This window comes from Lathyrus oleraceus, chromosome 7 (assembly GCF_024323335.1).
Source record: "Lathyrus oleraceus cultivar Zhongwan6 chromosome 7, CAAS_Psat_ZW6_1.0, whole genome shotgun sequence".
NCBI lineage: Eukaryota > Viridiplantae > Streptophyta > Magnoliopsida > Fabales > Fabaceae > Lathyrus > Lathyrus oleraceus.
Window position 1 is genome coordinate 372,032,040 of NC_066585.1, and position 14,606 is coordinate 372,046,645.

A 14,606-nucleotide genomic window follows, 5' to 3' on the forward strand; every position below is an offset into this window, starting at 1 on the left:
AGTAGGCCCAGGATGCGATATCCTGCCGAGTCAGTCTTGTTTGTTTTCTTGTGTCTCTTTCAGCCTGTGTAGATGATCGTTTGAGCAGTGTTTTAGCAACCATATTCCTTCCTTTTATGCGTGGATCCCGTCGAGTACGACAGATGCGTAGGGGTGCTAATACCTTCCCTTCGCATAACCGACTCCCGATCCCATTCTCTTTGGTCCTGAGACCATGCTTTTTCCAGGTTTACTCTGAGCGTTTCCTTTCCCTCTTTAGGGATAAATAACGCACGGTGACGGCTCTGTTGTTTTCGTTTCCCGCCGGTTTTTCGCGTAATGCGACACTATGGATATAGATAGACGAGTCATAGATCCATGGTACTGCTTTTGTATCATTGAATGGGAACGACGTTGGTACCACTATAACCATAGGAGTAACCAGATTGTTGGAGATAGTCATTTGTTATAGACCATACGAAATGAGCAGAGGTGGGACTTGATTGTATGGGATTTCCAAGGTGGACACATCTTCATTGGTGGATGAACGATCTACCAACAGGATTCCTTGGTCCAATAATCTTTGTATGGCAAACTTCAAAGTTTTACATTGTTGTGGGTCAAATAAACAATGCTCACAATTTTCACTACAAACAAAAAATGCATCACTCTTCATCAACACATTTTTTATTTCAATAAGAGGAGTCTTCAGTTTGTCCACATGGGACATTAACCTTCTTCCATTGTCAAATTTTACCATGTTTACTGCGGGCTTATCATGCGTTGGCATCAGGTTGTTGTTTACACTTTGGCCATTAGGCACAAACGTAATAGCCTTCGAATCTATAAGATCTTGGACTTTATACTTTAAGGCTTTGCGGTTCTCGATAGAATGATCGGGAGAACCTGAATGGAACTCGCACTGGGCGTTGACATCATATTCGGGAAGAAGGGTCGTAGGGCGTGGTCCTTTCTCTCTCAAATGCACCAAAGAAATATGTAATAAATAAGGTAAAATATGATTGTACGACATAAGGACCGGATCAAATATTCTCTCAGGCCGTCTTGGTCGTTGTTGTTGTTGTTGTTGATAACGTTGATGTTGATGTTACTGTTGTTGTTGGTGATAGCTTTGTTGTTGTGGTGATGGTTATTGATGGATCAAAACTGTAAATGGTTATTGTTGTTGAACTGGTGCTACTGCATCCACTTGTTGGTACATCACACGATATTTTGGTGCCCTTCTCCTACCAATGGAGGTTGCATTCGTTTCTCCTTCATGTTTCTTTCCATATGCGACAAAAAATTTCTTTACAACACCTGAGGTGCTTGAAGAATTCTGAATCTTCCCCATTTTAATCATATTCTATATCCTTTCACCAGCCAATACCAAGTCAAAGAAACTAGAGGATGTACTCCCTACCATCCTATCCAAATATGGGCCTTGCAGATTGCCCATAAACATATCCACCAATTCTCGTTCTAGCAAAGGAGGATGTACCCTCGCCGCAAGTTCCCTCCACCTTTGGGCATATTCTTTAAAATTTACTTTATACTTTTGGGTGCCATATCTATATTATACTGGTAATGCTTGAGTAATGCTTCCTCAATCTCCCTCCATGTCCGAATGTGGTTCCTTCTAGTTGCATGTACCAGTCCAAAGATGCTCCACTCAACAAATCTTGGAAGAAGTGCATAAGAAGTCTATCATTTTGCGATAATATGCTCGAACATAGGTTATTGGATCACTGGCTCCTTTGTACTTATCAAAGTCAGGGACTTTGAATTAAGAAGGAATAACCACATCAGGGACTAAACACATCTCCACAACATCGAGGCCTAAAGCGTCAGTGCTTTCCATTACCTTTAATTTCTCTTCAATGGCTTCGACCTTCCTTTCCACTTCATTGACTGGGGGACCAAAGGCTTCATACATAAAGGCAACTCACGGACTGAAGAAAGCGTCTTGCTGATCGTCCACTTCAACAACAAGAGGATTGAGGACAGCTGAAGGGACACCGTCGGGTGCACCCACTGGAATATGAACTAGAATGTTGCCTTGAGTAGGCACATATTTTCCATGACAGTGTTTGTGTAAGCCCTAGAGGCCAATACTTTTGGTACTTGTGTCGAATTATTTATTAATAATAAAAGGCTTTTTATTTATTATGTTTGTCTAATAAAGTCCCTAGAATAGATAGTCCGTTTAATGTATCAAGTGTGACTTAATCATGAGATCACATTAAACATAAGGACATTATTCTTAAAGTATCCAACTTACCTTTGGCATTGTCGATTAGGCCACATAAATCAGAAACGCATTTCCAAACTCCATAAAGATGGACTCTTGGACTCTTTTGATTATGAATCATATGAGACATGCAGATCTTGTTTAATTGGAAAGATGACAAAGTCTCCATTCACAGGAAAAGGTGAAAGAGCTAATGATCTTTTGGCCCTCATACATACTGATGTATGTGGACCACTGAACATACCAGCCAGAGGAGGTTTTCAGTACTTCATCATATTTACTGATGATTTCAGTAGATATGGTTATGTGTATTTAATGAAACACAAATCAGAGTCCTTTGAAAAGTTCAAGGAATTCAAGAATGAAGTACAAAACCAACTAGGTAAGAATATTAAAACTCTTCGATCAGATCGAGGTGGTGAGTATTTAAGCCTAGAGTTTGATGACCATCTAAAAGAGTGTGGGATCTTATCCCAACTTACTCCTCCTAGAACACCCCAATAGAATGGTGTATCTGAGAGAAGAAATCGAACCCTGTTAGACATGGTCCGATCCATGATGAGTCACATCGATCTTCCAAACTCCTTTTGGGGACATGCATTATTGACAGCAGCTTACACACTTAACCGTGTTCCATCCAAAAAGGTTGAGAAGACACCATATGGGATATGGAGTGGTAAGAAACCACATATGTCTTACATGAAGATTTGGGGTTGTGAAGTTTATGTGAAACGACAAATTTCAACTAAGCTTGAGCCCAAATCTGACAAATGCTTATTTGTGGGGTATCCTAAAGAAACAAGAGGGTATTACTTCTGCAATCCTTCTGAGGGCAAAGTGTTTGTCGCTCGAACTGGAGTTTTCCTAGAAAAGGATTTTATTTGCAAAGTGTCGCAACCTGAAAAATACAGTGCGCAAGAAAACAACCGGCGAAAGAAAATGACAGAAGAGTCGCCACCGTGCGTTATTCATCCCAAAGAAGGGAAAGGAAACGCTCGAAGTAAACCTGAAAAAGGAAAGGACAAGACGGGGTCTCGCAACCAAATCTTGGGTTCGGGAGTCGGTTATGCAAAGGGAAGGTATTAGCACCCCTATGCATCCGTAGTACTCTACGGGATCCACTTTTGTAGTTCTTGTCTAAAGGGTGTGAGTTTATCTTGTGCTGTTTACCAAAAAAAAAGGGTTAAATGATAATGACTCGCGCGGATGTCGCATCCACTGCATACGTATCTCATCTGAATATGAGAATCAGAGTCTTCGTAGCTCGGCTGACCTATGGGTTGGGGGGATGTGTGCTCGCTAAGACATCGCGTCTTATGCCTACGTATCTCATCTGGAATGAGAATCAGAGCAAGCCGTAGTTCGGCTAACTACAGGGTTATGGATTGGGTTTTGGACGAACGACGTCACTACGCAATCTACCGGATGCACGACCTTTGGAGACTTACTCGCCTGTAGTAGAAGCAGTTAACGTGTTGCTTTGGGTTTTAGGGTTTGAGGGTTACTCATGCAAAAGGGCAAAAAGGCAGTCCTTGACGAAGGAACCGCGCTACCTGCAGGGATATGAACACATACAAAACAAACATGTATAAAGTAAATGTGCCAACAAGGGGCTCAGAAGTAAATAAACAAAAGAAAACAAATGCCTCCTATCGAGGTCTTCCAGCTAAGAAAGCGATAAAATGCGGAAAAAAGGTCAAAGTACCACACGGATAAAGATCCGAAGTAACAGCAATTAAAGGAGTAAGAAACCCAGGGATCTCCCAAGCTAATGCCATCAAAGAAAGGTGAGTCAGTACAGGTAATCAGAATGAACCTCCAGGGGGTATCCCACAAATAAAGTGGGAAACCACGCAAACCATCTCTGCAAGAGTCTGTGAGCCTCACAAAAACTCAACAAAAGGGTTAGTCAAACACGATAAGCATTTTTTCCATGGATAACAGCATGGTTTCAGAAACCTCAAACCCTGTGGCATACATTTCAGAAGTCATGTGATTAAACATTCAAGGCATAGGTTTCACCCATTCATGCATAATTAAACCCGTGGGCAAAAACATAATGAAATTCATCCATCATACCTCATACATTCAGATGATCCAAATTAAGAGCATAAAATTATGGGAATGAGGCAAACCTGATTGGAGAGCTTGATTGAAATTGAGTTGCACCCGTGAGGCAAATGTGATTCTGTGGAGTTGAGTTCCCTTCAGGGTTTGGAGGCTGTTCTGAACTCTGTTACCTCTTCTCTCACTATCTTTTTCCTCAGGGTTTTGTTCCAAGGAAACCTCAGAGTATTTTGCTTCTCTTCCTTCTTCTGTCTCTTTTCTGTGTGGCCTTTTGTTTCAATGAAACTCTAGTATTTATAGGCTAATATTGGTAGCTTAGTGGGCTTTTGAGAGAGGTCTAAGTCTGAGATTTTTTTCTTTTATTTTATTTATTTATTTATTTAATTTAATTTTTTTTTTATTATTATTATTATTTATTTATTTTCGTTTTTTTTTAAATAAAGTTTCTTGGATCTAATTCTGATTGACATGATGAAATGCAATATGAAATGCTAAATGAATGCATGAATGAGGGGGGCAAATTTTGGGGTGTTACAGCTGCCCCTATTCAATCATCAGCTAACCCGAGTAGGATGAAAGCGAACAGCTTATCAGACAAACGGGGTGAGCTGTGATTGAATACCAAAGACAGACCGAAAATTTGCGCTCCGAGAACATCACAAAAATGCGGAAATACACCGCGCTGTTTATTTTTCCTCCGATCCTCTGGCTGGATCTGAATCAGTCTTCTGGCTTAATCTGGAGTTTCGATCCTCTGGCTGAATCTATACTCAATTTAGTCCTCTGGTTGGATATTAATTTTGATCCTCGGGCTGGATACGATTTTGATCTTCTAGCTAGATCTTCTGCGATCTTCCGGCTAGATCTCCTTCGTTTCGATTCTCTGGCTGAATCTATTTCCTTTGATTCTCTGGCTGAATCTACTTCGATCTTCTAGCTAGATCTGAATTGTTGCGATTTTCGATCTTCTGGCTAGATCTTCTTCGATCTTCTGGCTAGATCTCCTTTGCTTCGATTCTCTGGCTGAATCTATTTCCTTTGATTCTCTGGCTGAATCTACTTCGATCTTCTGGCTAGATCTGAATTGTTGCGATTTTCGATCTTTTGGATAGATCTTCTTTGTTTCGATTCTCTAGCTGAATCTACTTCGATCTTCTGGCTAGATCTGGATTGTTTTGATGATAAATTCCCATCATTAGGATCCCGCATCTGAGGCATGCGCTGGTTGACCCTCTTTTGAAATCTACACCCAACCTTCATATTAGATATGCAGCTTCGAGAATATTCCACTTTTGGGCTTCGTACATATTCTTCAGGCTAGAACATGTTGTAACGACTCCTCAATTGGGCTTGCTGGGGAAATAAAGCTTGTAGGCGACTTCACTGGGGAATCTTCAAAATAGCCTTAGGCTGGCTTACTGGAACACGATCCTCAGGCTGGAACACTGGGACACGATTCTCAGGCTGAATCTTCGAAATGACCCTCAGGCTGGATCACTGGAACACGATTCTCAGGCTGAATCTTCAAAATGAACCTCAGGCCGGATCACTGGAAAACGATTCTCAGGCTGAATCTTCGAAATGACCCTCAAGCTGGATTACTGGAAAACGATTCTCAGGCTGAATCTTCAAAATGACCCTCAGGCTGGATCACTCACGCTTGATCCTCTGGCTAGATCTCATGACGTTGGCTGTAAAGTAATTCTTCAATCTGCTTGGAAGAACCTGTTTATCAGCTTATGTGTATGCTTGATATGATATGCATGCAAATGCAAATGTTATGCATGGTGTAAAAAGAAATCTGCTTGGGGAAGCAAACTCCGGTAGGGAACAAATCGCTGTATCAATCCTTGAATGCTCTGTGGGGAGTGATTCGTCTGCCGGAACCAATGAGCCACCAAAAGTAAATTGGCTGCTTGAAAAGTTGACCTTGCGGGGGGAGTATCAACTATGGAAACTTTGTTCGGCGAGGCTCTGTGAGGAGAGTCTGTGGGGAAAACACTTCCTGGGGAAATGTCGTAGGAAACGACCTTTGTTGGGGATATGAACTTGTTAATCGCCCTCAAGCTGGGGATTAACAAATCTGTTAAAAATAATCTGCTGGGGAATGAGATGAACACTGGGAACACCACCCTCTCATTTGTTGGTTATGCAACCACTCCGCTGTTTCTAGGAAGATACAGTCTGACACTGTCAACTCCGCTGGGGATATATAGTCTAGATACTGTCAACTCTGCTGGGGAACATGCTCTGCTGAGGAGAGACTTTGTCAACCGCTTGGGGATGAGGATTCATGACTTGGCATCCGGTGCCTGTGACCTGCAACCAAAAATACACGTATGCCTCGGGGGAATTACTCGGTTTGAATTCACCGTCCGGGATTAAGCACATTCAAAGCAATTTTAAATGTTTTCCTGTGCAAATCATCTGCAAAAGCCACCATTATGTTCATATGCAATATGTTTTATCAAAAATTCGAACATTTTTGCAAACAAACTGATAAATGAAAAATAAAGAGGCTCTTTAACTGAATTATTCGACTCTTACTGGGGAGAAAATTTGTGCCAGGAATAGGCGAGGGTATCAGGAAGCTGATCCCTGAAAAGAGGTGATCGCTATAAAAAGAGAACTATCCTAATGGCAATGTGGAAACGGGGTCCCACCGAGTTTCGACTCTGCTATGGCTCGTATGTCCTCAAGACACTCTGCTCATCTTGCTTTCTGAAGTGGATGATTAGTCGATCTTTAACCTTCGAAGATTGCCGGATTGAATGAAATGGTGATATAACACTGATGAACTCAGATCACAGTCATTCGCTTATTCCCTAACTTTTGCCTGGATCGCCCCCTTTTCGGGTTTTCAATCCACCGGGATACCCTTTTTTGCCTGAGCCGCCCTTTCGGGTTTTCGACTCACCGGGTGTACATTTTTTTTTATATCCCTAATTTTTGCCCGAACCTCTTTATTCTTTTTTTTGGTTCGTCGGGATGCCCTTTTTTTGCCTGGACTATTCTTTTTATCGTCCAGCGGGTCTATTTTATGCGAAGTACTTTTTTTTAACTGCGTTTGAGTTAATAGGGGACGGGAATCCTTCGCCATCCATGGTTGTTAGCATCAAAGCTCCGCCATAGAAAATCCTTTTAACCACGTACGGACCCTCATAGTTCGGTGTCCATTTGCCCCTGTGATCGGTGTTGGGAGGAAGAAATCTGTTGAGTACCAATTCACCGACTTGATACCCCCGAGGGCGCACTTTCTGACCAAACGCTTTCTTCATTCGTCTCTGACCGAGATACGTCAATTTTGGGTACGTAGTTCCAACATAGCACCATTTCCCGTTGGTTTGATTGATGACCAAAGCTGAATCCCCGTATACATCCAGGGTTTTAATCTGTATATTGACGGCTTCCTCAAGTTTTAGGATACAAGCTTCGTATTCGGCTTCATTGTTGGTGCAGGGAAAAGTTATTTTGGCACCAAATGGCATATGAACCCCCTTCCGGTGTGATCAACACTACACCAACTCCGCGACCATTGACGTGGACCGCCCCATCAAACATCATAACCCATTTGGATTCAGGGTCAGGCCCCTCCTCCGGGAGTGGTTCCTCTCAATCTTTCGATTTGAGAAACATGATGTCCTCATCAGGAAAGTCAAACCTCATAGGTTGGTAATCATCAATCGGTTGCTCTGCAAGATAGTCTGACAAGACACTTCCCTTGAAGGCTTTTTGTGAAGTGTATTGGATGTCATACTCTGTCAGTATCATTTGTCACCTAGTAACCTTTCCGGTAAGTGCTGGCTTTTCAAAAATATACTTGACTGGATCCATTTTTGATATCAATAGAGTCGTGTGAGTCAACATATACTGTCTTAGTCGGCGAGCAGCCCATGCCAAAGTGAGGCAAGTTTTCTCGAGCAATGAGTATCTTTGTTCACAGTCGGTAAACTTTTGCTAAGGTAGTATATTGCATGCTCTTTTCGACCTGACTCGTCATGCTGACCGAGCACACAACCCATTGACCTTTCTAACACAGTCAAGTACATGATCAACGGTCTTTCCTCTCGGCCTGTAGACTTGCCCCGATCTTGATCTCTTTCTTTTCGTCTGCGGTACCGATGTTTACGGTCTCAATCACCTCCTGATAAGGTGTAATAGCTCGGTCCTCCTGTTTCAACAATCTGGCTAACCCTTCAGGCAATTCACAATCTTCCTCAACCCCTTCTTCGGCTTAATAGATAGGATTGTCGAAGTCATACTTGGCCATAGCAGTGTCGTTAGTAGTGAGATCCGGGTGGTCCGCTCTGCATGATGGAGGATCATGCTTTACCTTAGAATGAGAGATTTTTTTTTTTGGAAAGAAAGAAAAAACGAAAAAAGAAACATTGCCATTTTTTTTTTGTAAAAGTGAAAAAAAACTGAAAGAAAGAGAACACAAAATTGTTTGCAAAAGCCGTCCTTTATTGATGATAAAAATAATTGCGAAATGTAACTAAATGGATGGCCCTACAAATGAGCCGTTACACCTTGGGCAAAGTGTAAGACTTTATTATGCATGTAATAAAGGAAAACAATAAAAATCACTCTTTCAGTAGAGTAACCCGGACGGTTTTTTCAGACGACCAATTGTCGAGCTTTTCTCCCGGGACACACGGGCGAATCCAGCTATCTAAGTCACAGTCGCTGTCAGCCTTGTCTTCATCTGCAGCATTGACGATGTGGGGAGAAACCAAACCCCCGCTGGAGAGAGTACCGGTTTCATTCTTCTGAGATCCCGGAGCATACCCCAATCCAAACTTGTCTTCTTTGATGACTGGCTCCACAAATTTTCCCCAGCCTTGGGCATTACCAGCTTTAACCACTTCGACAGCTTGCTTGTATGAAGAGATAGAAGTCCCGACCTTCTCAAACTCAGGTGAAAAGACAGCTTCGGGCGCGACCTCATTGATGTTTATGGCTTCGAAGCCCTGACACAGCATCTCGTGCATCTCGCCGTCCATCTCTACATACTTAAATGTAGACAGGTGGCTAACAAAAATATCCTCTTCGCCACAGACAGTGCCGACCTGACCTTCTAGTTCATATTTGAGCTTCTGGTGGAGGGTAGAAGTAACAGCACCGGCAACATGAATCCAAGGCCGACCTAGCAGACAGCTATAGGCAGGCTGGATATCCATCACATAAAAGATACTCTTGAATACCTGCGGTCCAATCTTAACTGGCAACTCAACTTCGCCACAAACAGCTCGCTTAGAGCCATCAAAAGCCCTCACAACTAAGTTACTTGGCCTCAGGATGGTGTCATCGCAATCCAACTTCATTAAGGCTTTCTTTGGAAGAACATTCAGAGAAGAGCCTGTATCAACCAAAACATGGGAAAGCATCACCCCTTTGCACTCCATTGTGATATGCAAGGCTTTGTTGTGATTCCTGCCCTCAGATGTCAGGTCATTATCGGTGAAACCTAGCCCCCGACTAGCGTTTACATTGGAAACTACTGACTCCAGCTGGTTAACAGTTATCTCCGGTGGAACATAGGCTATATTTAGTACTTTCAACAAGGCTGCTCTATGCGCCTCAGAGCACAGCAATAGTGAGAGAATGGAGATCTTTGAGGGTGTCTGATTTAGCTGGTCGACTACCTTGTAGTCACTTTTCTTGATAATCCTCATAAACTCATCCACTTCCTTCTCGAATGCGGTCTTAGGAGGATCTTCCTCAGTAGTAACCTCTTCGGTGGATACCTGTTTTCCTTTAGCCTTGGCAGCTGCCTCGGCTTCAGTATTCGTGCGTAATGTTGATGGTGCAAATAGGCGTCCACTGCGAGTGAAGCCACCAATTCCTCCAACATTGTCTACAGCGGAGCTACCAATGTCAATGTCTTCTTCGTTAACTTTCTGCCTCTGGCAATAGATATCAGCCCCATAGTGCCACGGGATAGCACTGTCTTTCTTATACGGAACGGGTCCTGGTATCGTGATGGTGATTGGACCAACCAAAGTCGGTTGAGGGCTGTCAGGGTAAATTGTAACTGGTGTTGAACTTTCGATGTTCACCGCTGCTGGTTCTGTACATTCTGGGAAATATATTATTGTAGGAGCGAGTCTCTCGGGAACATATATTTCTTCAGGAGTGAAATAAAATGTTACTGTCGACACATCATTCTTCACTGGACGGGCCTGATCGAACTGAAGACAACCTTCATCTATCAGTTGCTGAATACCCCTTCTCAAACTATCACATCCGTTCTCGGCAGCTTGACAATTTCCGCATTCTTCCCCACAGCCCGGGAAAATCTGTCCTTTCAGAAGTCGGTCTTTAACCACCGATAGCAAAGTCTTCACCTTAGTCACATCATAAACCAAATTCAAAGTTTCCCCACTATCAACAGCATTAATCCTCTGCCCGCCGTGAGCCGGCATCGGGTTCTGGATAACATTAGGCACCGGAGCAAAATTGATAGCCAGGGCATCTCTCAAATCTTGTACCTTTAACTGGAGAGCCTTGCAACTATCTGTAGTATGGCCAGGTGCGTTGGAGTGAAAAGCACATCTGGTGTTGACATCATAACCTCTAGGCAAATTATTGGGATCGATTGGTGGGGCCAGAGTTCTCAACGTAACCAGATTCATGTCAATCAGCTTGGGAAGTAATACTGAATAAGGCATTGGGATTGGCTCGATGACCCGGTCCGTCTGCCTTGGACGTTGTTGATAGTGTTTATGGTGACCCGAATTACCTCCTTGTTGTTGATTGTTGTACCTGGGTTGTTGTTGCGGATGATATTGCGGTTGAGGAACAGGTGTTGGAATAGTGACTGCGGCCACTTGATCTTGATAATAATTAGGGCGTCCTCTACCCCTGCCTCTGCTGGCATACACAACGCTTGCCTCGCCTTCTTTTCTTCGCTGACCGTTACCAGCAAACGGTCTCTTGGGACCTGATGAGTTGGAAGCACTATTGTCTTGAATTCGGCCCATCTTCAACAGACTCTCGATTCTTTCTCCAGCAATTACTATCTCTGCAAAGCTGATTGGCGGGCAAGCAGCCAATCTCTCAATATAATTGCCTTGAAGAGTGTTCATGAACATGTCCGCCATCTCCCTTTCAGACATAGGGGGTTGGACGGACGCAGCAATCTGTCTCCAACGCTGAGCATACTCTCTAAAGGTTTCCTTGGCAGTCTGAGACATACCTTGCAACAAGGTCCGATTTGGAGCCATGTCCAAGTTGTATTGATATTGCTTGACAAAAGCCTCTGCCAAGTCTTTCCAGCTCTTGATGGTAGTACGAGACAAATGAGAATACCATTCACGAGAAGCTCCAGTTAGACTGTCTTCAAAATAGTACATCCACAGCTTTTCATCTTCCGTGTGAGCTCTCAACCTTCCCAGATAAGATTGGAGATGAGTGCGTGGGCAAGAAGCCCCGTTGTATTTCTCAAAAGTAGGGGGTTTGAACTTGTGAGGGATCCTTACTCCTTGAACCAGACCAAGATTTGTGACATCAAAGCCTAAGGAATTTTGAGACTCCAAAGATTTGAGCTTCTCAGCAAGCTCATCCATACGGCTAGTGGTCTCGAGGGCCTCGTCGTGCAAAGAAAATTGATCATACTGATAATCTTCAGTAACGGGGCGCCCGTTAATCCGAATTCCTTGATTCACATTGTACCTTCCGCCAATACCATTTCCAACATTCCCTGTGTTGCCAACATTACCCGGGTTTCCATCAGCATTTGCGTTACCCGCGTTACCAGTGTTCACAGGGTTATCAGCGTTCCCAGGGTTACCAGGGTTTCCCTCAGCATTTGGTATCTCCACCTCTGGATCGGGTCTCGGTTGCTCAACCAATTCCCTCAGCTTTTCCTGGCCTTCTGCCATACCAGTCATCAATGTCATGAACTGATCCATCCTTTCACGCATATCAGCCAGCTCTTTCTGTACTTGGTCCATCGCTAGCTGTGGACGATCTTCCTTTGTCGGGTACCTGTGGACTCGCTTGGGACCAATAACTGCCTGATACAGGGAACAAACAATAGACACTGCGGTGACACCTACAAAACAGACAAGGGTTAATATGCATGGTATGCGATGCACTGCTTGTTCAGTTTTAAGGCACCCCCGTTTTGAAAGGGAATACCCTGCAAATGAATAAGCATGAGATGTTGGATGCAAATATGCAGATGATGTTATGCAATGCAAAGGCATGTCAATCAGAATTGAGGGATCCGCTTGAACATCTGTCAGGTTGCACTGCCTGGAGAGAAATTCACTGAGGAATATAATACAAGACCAAAACTCTGCTCCAGAAAACCGGGTTGGTTGGAGGTTAAGGTTTCCTGAATTTAGCCCGCCCCTCACTGGTAGGTTCTAAGAACAGAAGTTCGTCAGCTTCAGCCCTTCAGTCGCGGATAATACGTTTACCACTGAAGGTTTGGTATTATTACGGGACAAAAGACCTCCATTGACTCCCCTCAACAGGACATCCTAATAGCAAGTTCCCAGTCTCGGGATCCTCGGATTGAGCAGCGAGAATGCGCCCACCAGAGCTAACATAATCACGTCTCGGAGGAGAGACCTCGACTGAGTTCTCGGGAAATGGTCACCAGAGTCGACGATTTCTAGAGGAACATCCTGCCGTTACGGAACACCCGTAAGACATAATATATCCAAAAGAAACCTCGTCTGGGTGTGGTTCTTCACGAACGAATTAACGTAGCAACACGCCACGCAAGCCTCATGATTATCTCTCATAGAACACCCCATCCCAACAAACAAACAAACAGATCCAACAGATACAACAGATGCATGCAAGCAGGTAAGCAAATAAATGTACAAAAGCATGAACACCCAATAAACAAGAAATCACACAAGCTAGGAGGGACTCGCTTAGGGAAGATGGACCAGCAAGAGGTTAACTTCTTTCAATCCCCAGCAGAGTCGCCAGCTGTCGCAACCTAAAAAATACAGTGCGTGAAAAAACAACCAGTGAAAGAAAATGACAGAAGAGTCGCCACCGTGCGTTATTCATCCCAAAGGAGGGAAAGGAAACGCTCGAAGTAAACCTGAAAAAGGAAAGGACAAGACGGGGTCTCGCAACCAAATCTTGGGTTCGGGAGTCGGTTATACGAAGGGAAGGTATTAGCACCCCTACGCATCTGTAGTACTCTACGGGATCCACTTTTGTAGTTCTTGTCTAAAGGGTGTGAGTTTATCTTGTGCTGTTTACCAAAAAAAAAGGGTTAAATGAAAATGACTCGCGCGGATGTCGCATCCACTGCATACGTATCTCATATGAATATGAGAATCAGAGTCTTCGTAGCTCGGCTGACCTATGGGTTGGGGGGATGTGTGCTCGCTAAGACACCGCGTCTTATGCCTACGTATCTCATCTGGAATGAGAATCAGAGCAAGTCGTAGTTCGGCTAACTACGGGGTTATGGATTGGGTTTTGGACGAACGACGTCACTACGCAATCTACCGGATGCTCGACCTTTGGAGACTTACTCGCCTGTAGTAGAAGGAGTTAACGTGTTGCTTTGGGTTTTAGGGTTTGAGGGTTACTCATGCAAAAGGCCAAAAAGGCAGTCCTTGACGAAGGAACCGCGCTACCTGCAGGGATACGAACACATACAAAACAAACATGTATAAAGTAAATGTGCCAACAAGGGGCTCAGAAGTAAATAAACAAAAGAAAACAAATGCCTCCTATCGAGGTTTTCCAGCTAAGAAAGCGATAAAATGTGGAAAAGAGGTAAAAGTACCACACGGATAAAGATCCGAAGTAACAGCAATTAAAGGAGTAAGAAACCCAGGGATCTCCCAAGCTAATGCCATCAAAGAAAGGTGAGTCAGTACAGGTAATCAGAATGAACCTCCAGGGGGTATCCCACAAATAAAGTGGGAAACCACGCAAACCATCTCTGCAAGAGTCTGTGAGCCTCACAAAAACTCAACAAAAGGGTTAGTAAAACACGATAAGTATTTTTTTCATGGATAACAACATGGTTTCAGAAACCTCAAACCCTGTGGCATACATTTCAGAAGTCATGTGATTAAACATTCAAGGCATAGGTTTCACCCATTCATGCATAATTAAACCCGTGGGCAAAAACATAATGAAATTCATCCATCATACCTCATACATTCAGATGATCCAAATTAAGAGCATAAAATTATGGGAATGAGGCAAACCTGATTGTAGAGCTTGATTGAAATTGAGTTGCACCCGTGAGGTAAATGTGATTCTGTGCAGTTGAGTTCCCTTCAGGGTTTGGAGGCTGCTCTGAACTCTGTTAGCTCTTCTC

General features: G+C 43.5%; 1 long non-coding RNA gene across 1 annotated transcript; it reads right to left on the reverse strand.

Annotated features, from left to right (window-relative positions):
- Positions 1-3,413: 3,413 nt before the first annotated feature.
- LOC127107304 (uncharacterized) lies at positions 3,414-13,855 on the reverse strand. The gene is made up of 2 exons (XR_007795675.1): positions 13,730-13,855; positions 3,414-3,503 (listed from the first exon to the last, which is right to left on the reverse strand). It is a non-coding gene; the product is annotated as an uncharacterized LOC127107304 (long non-coding RNA).
- Between the last annotated feature and the right edge of the window lie 751 nt (positions 13,856-14,606).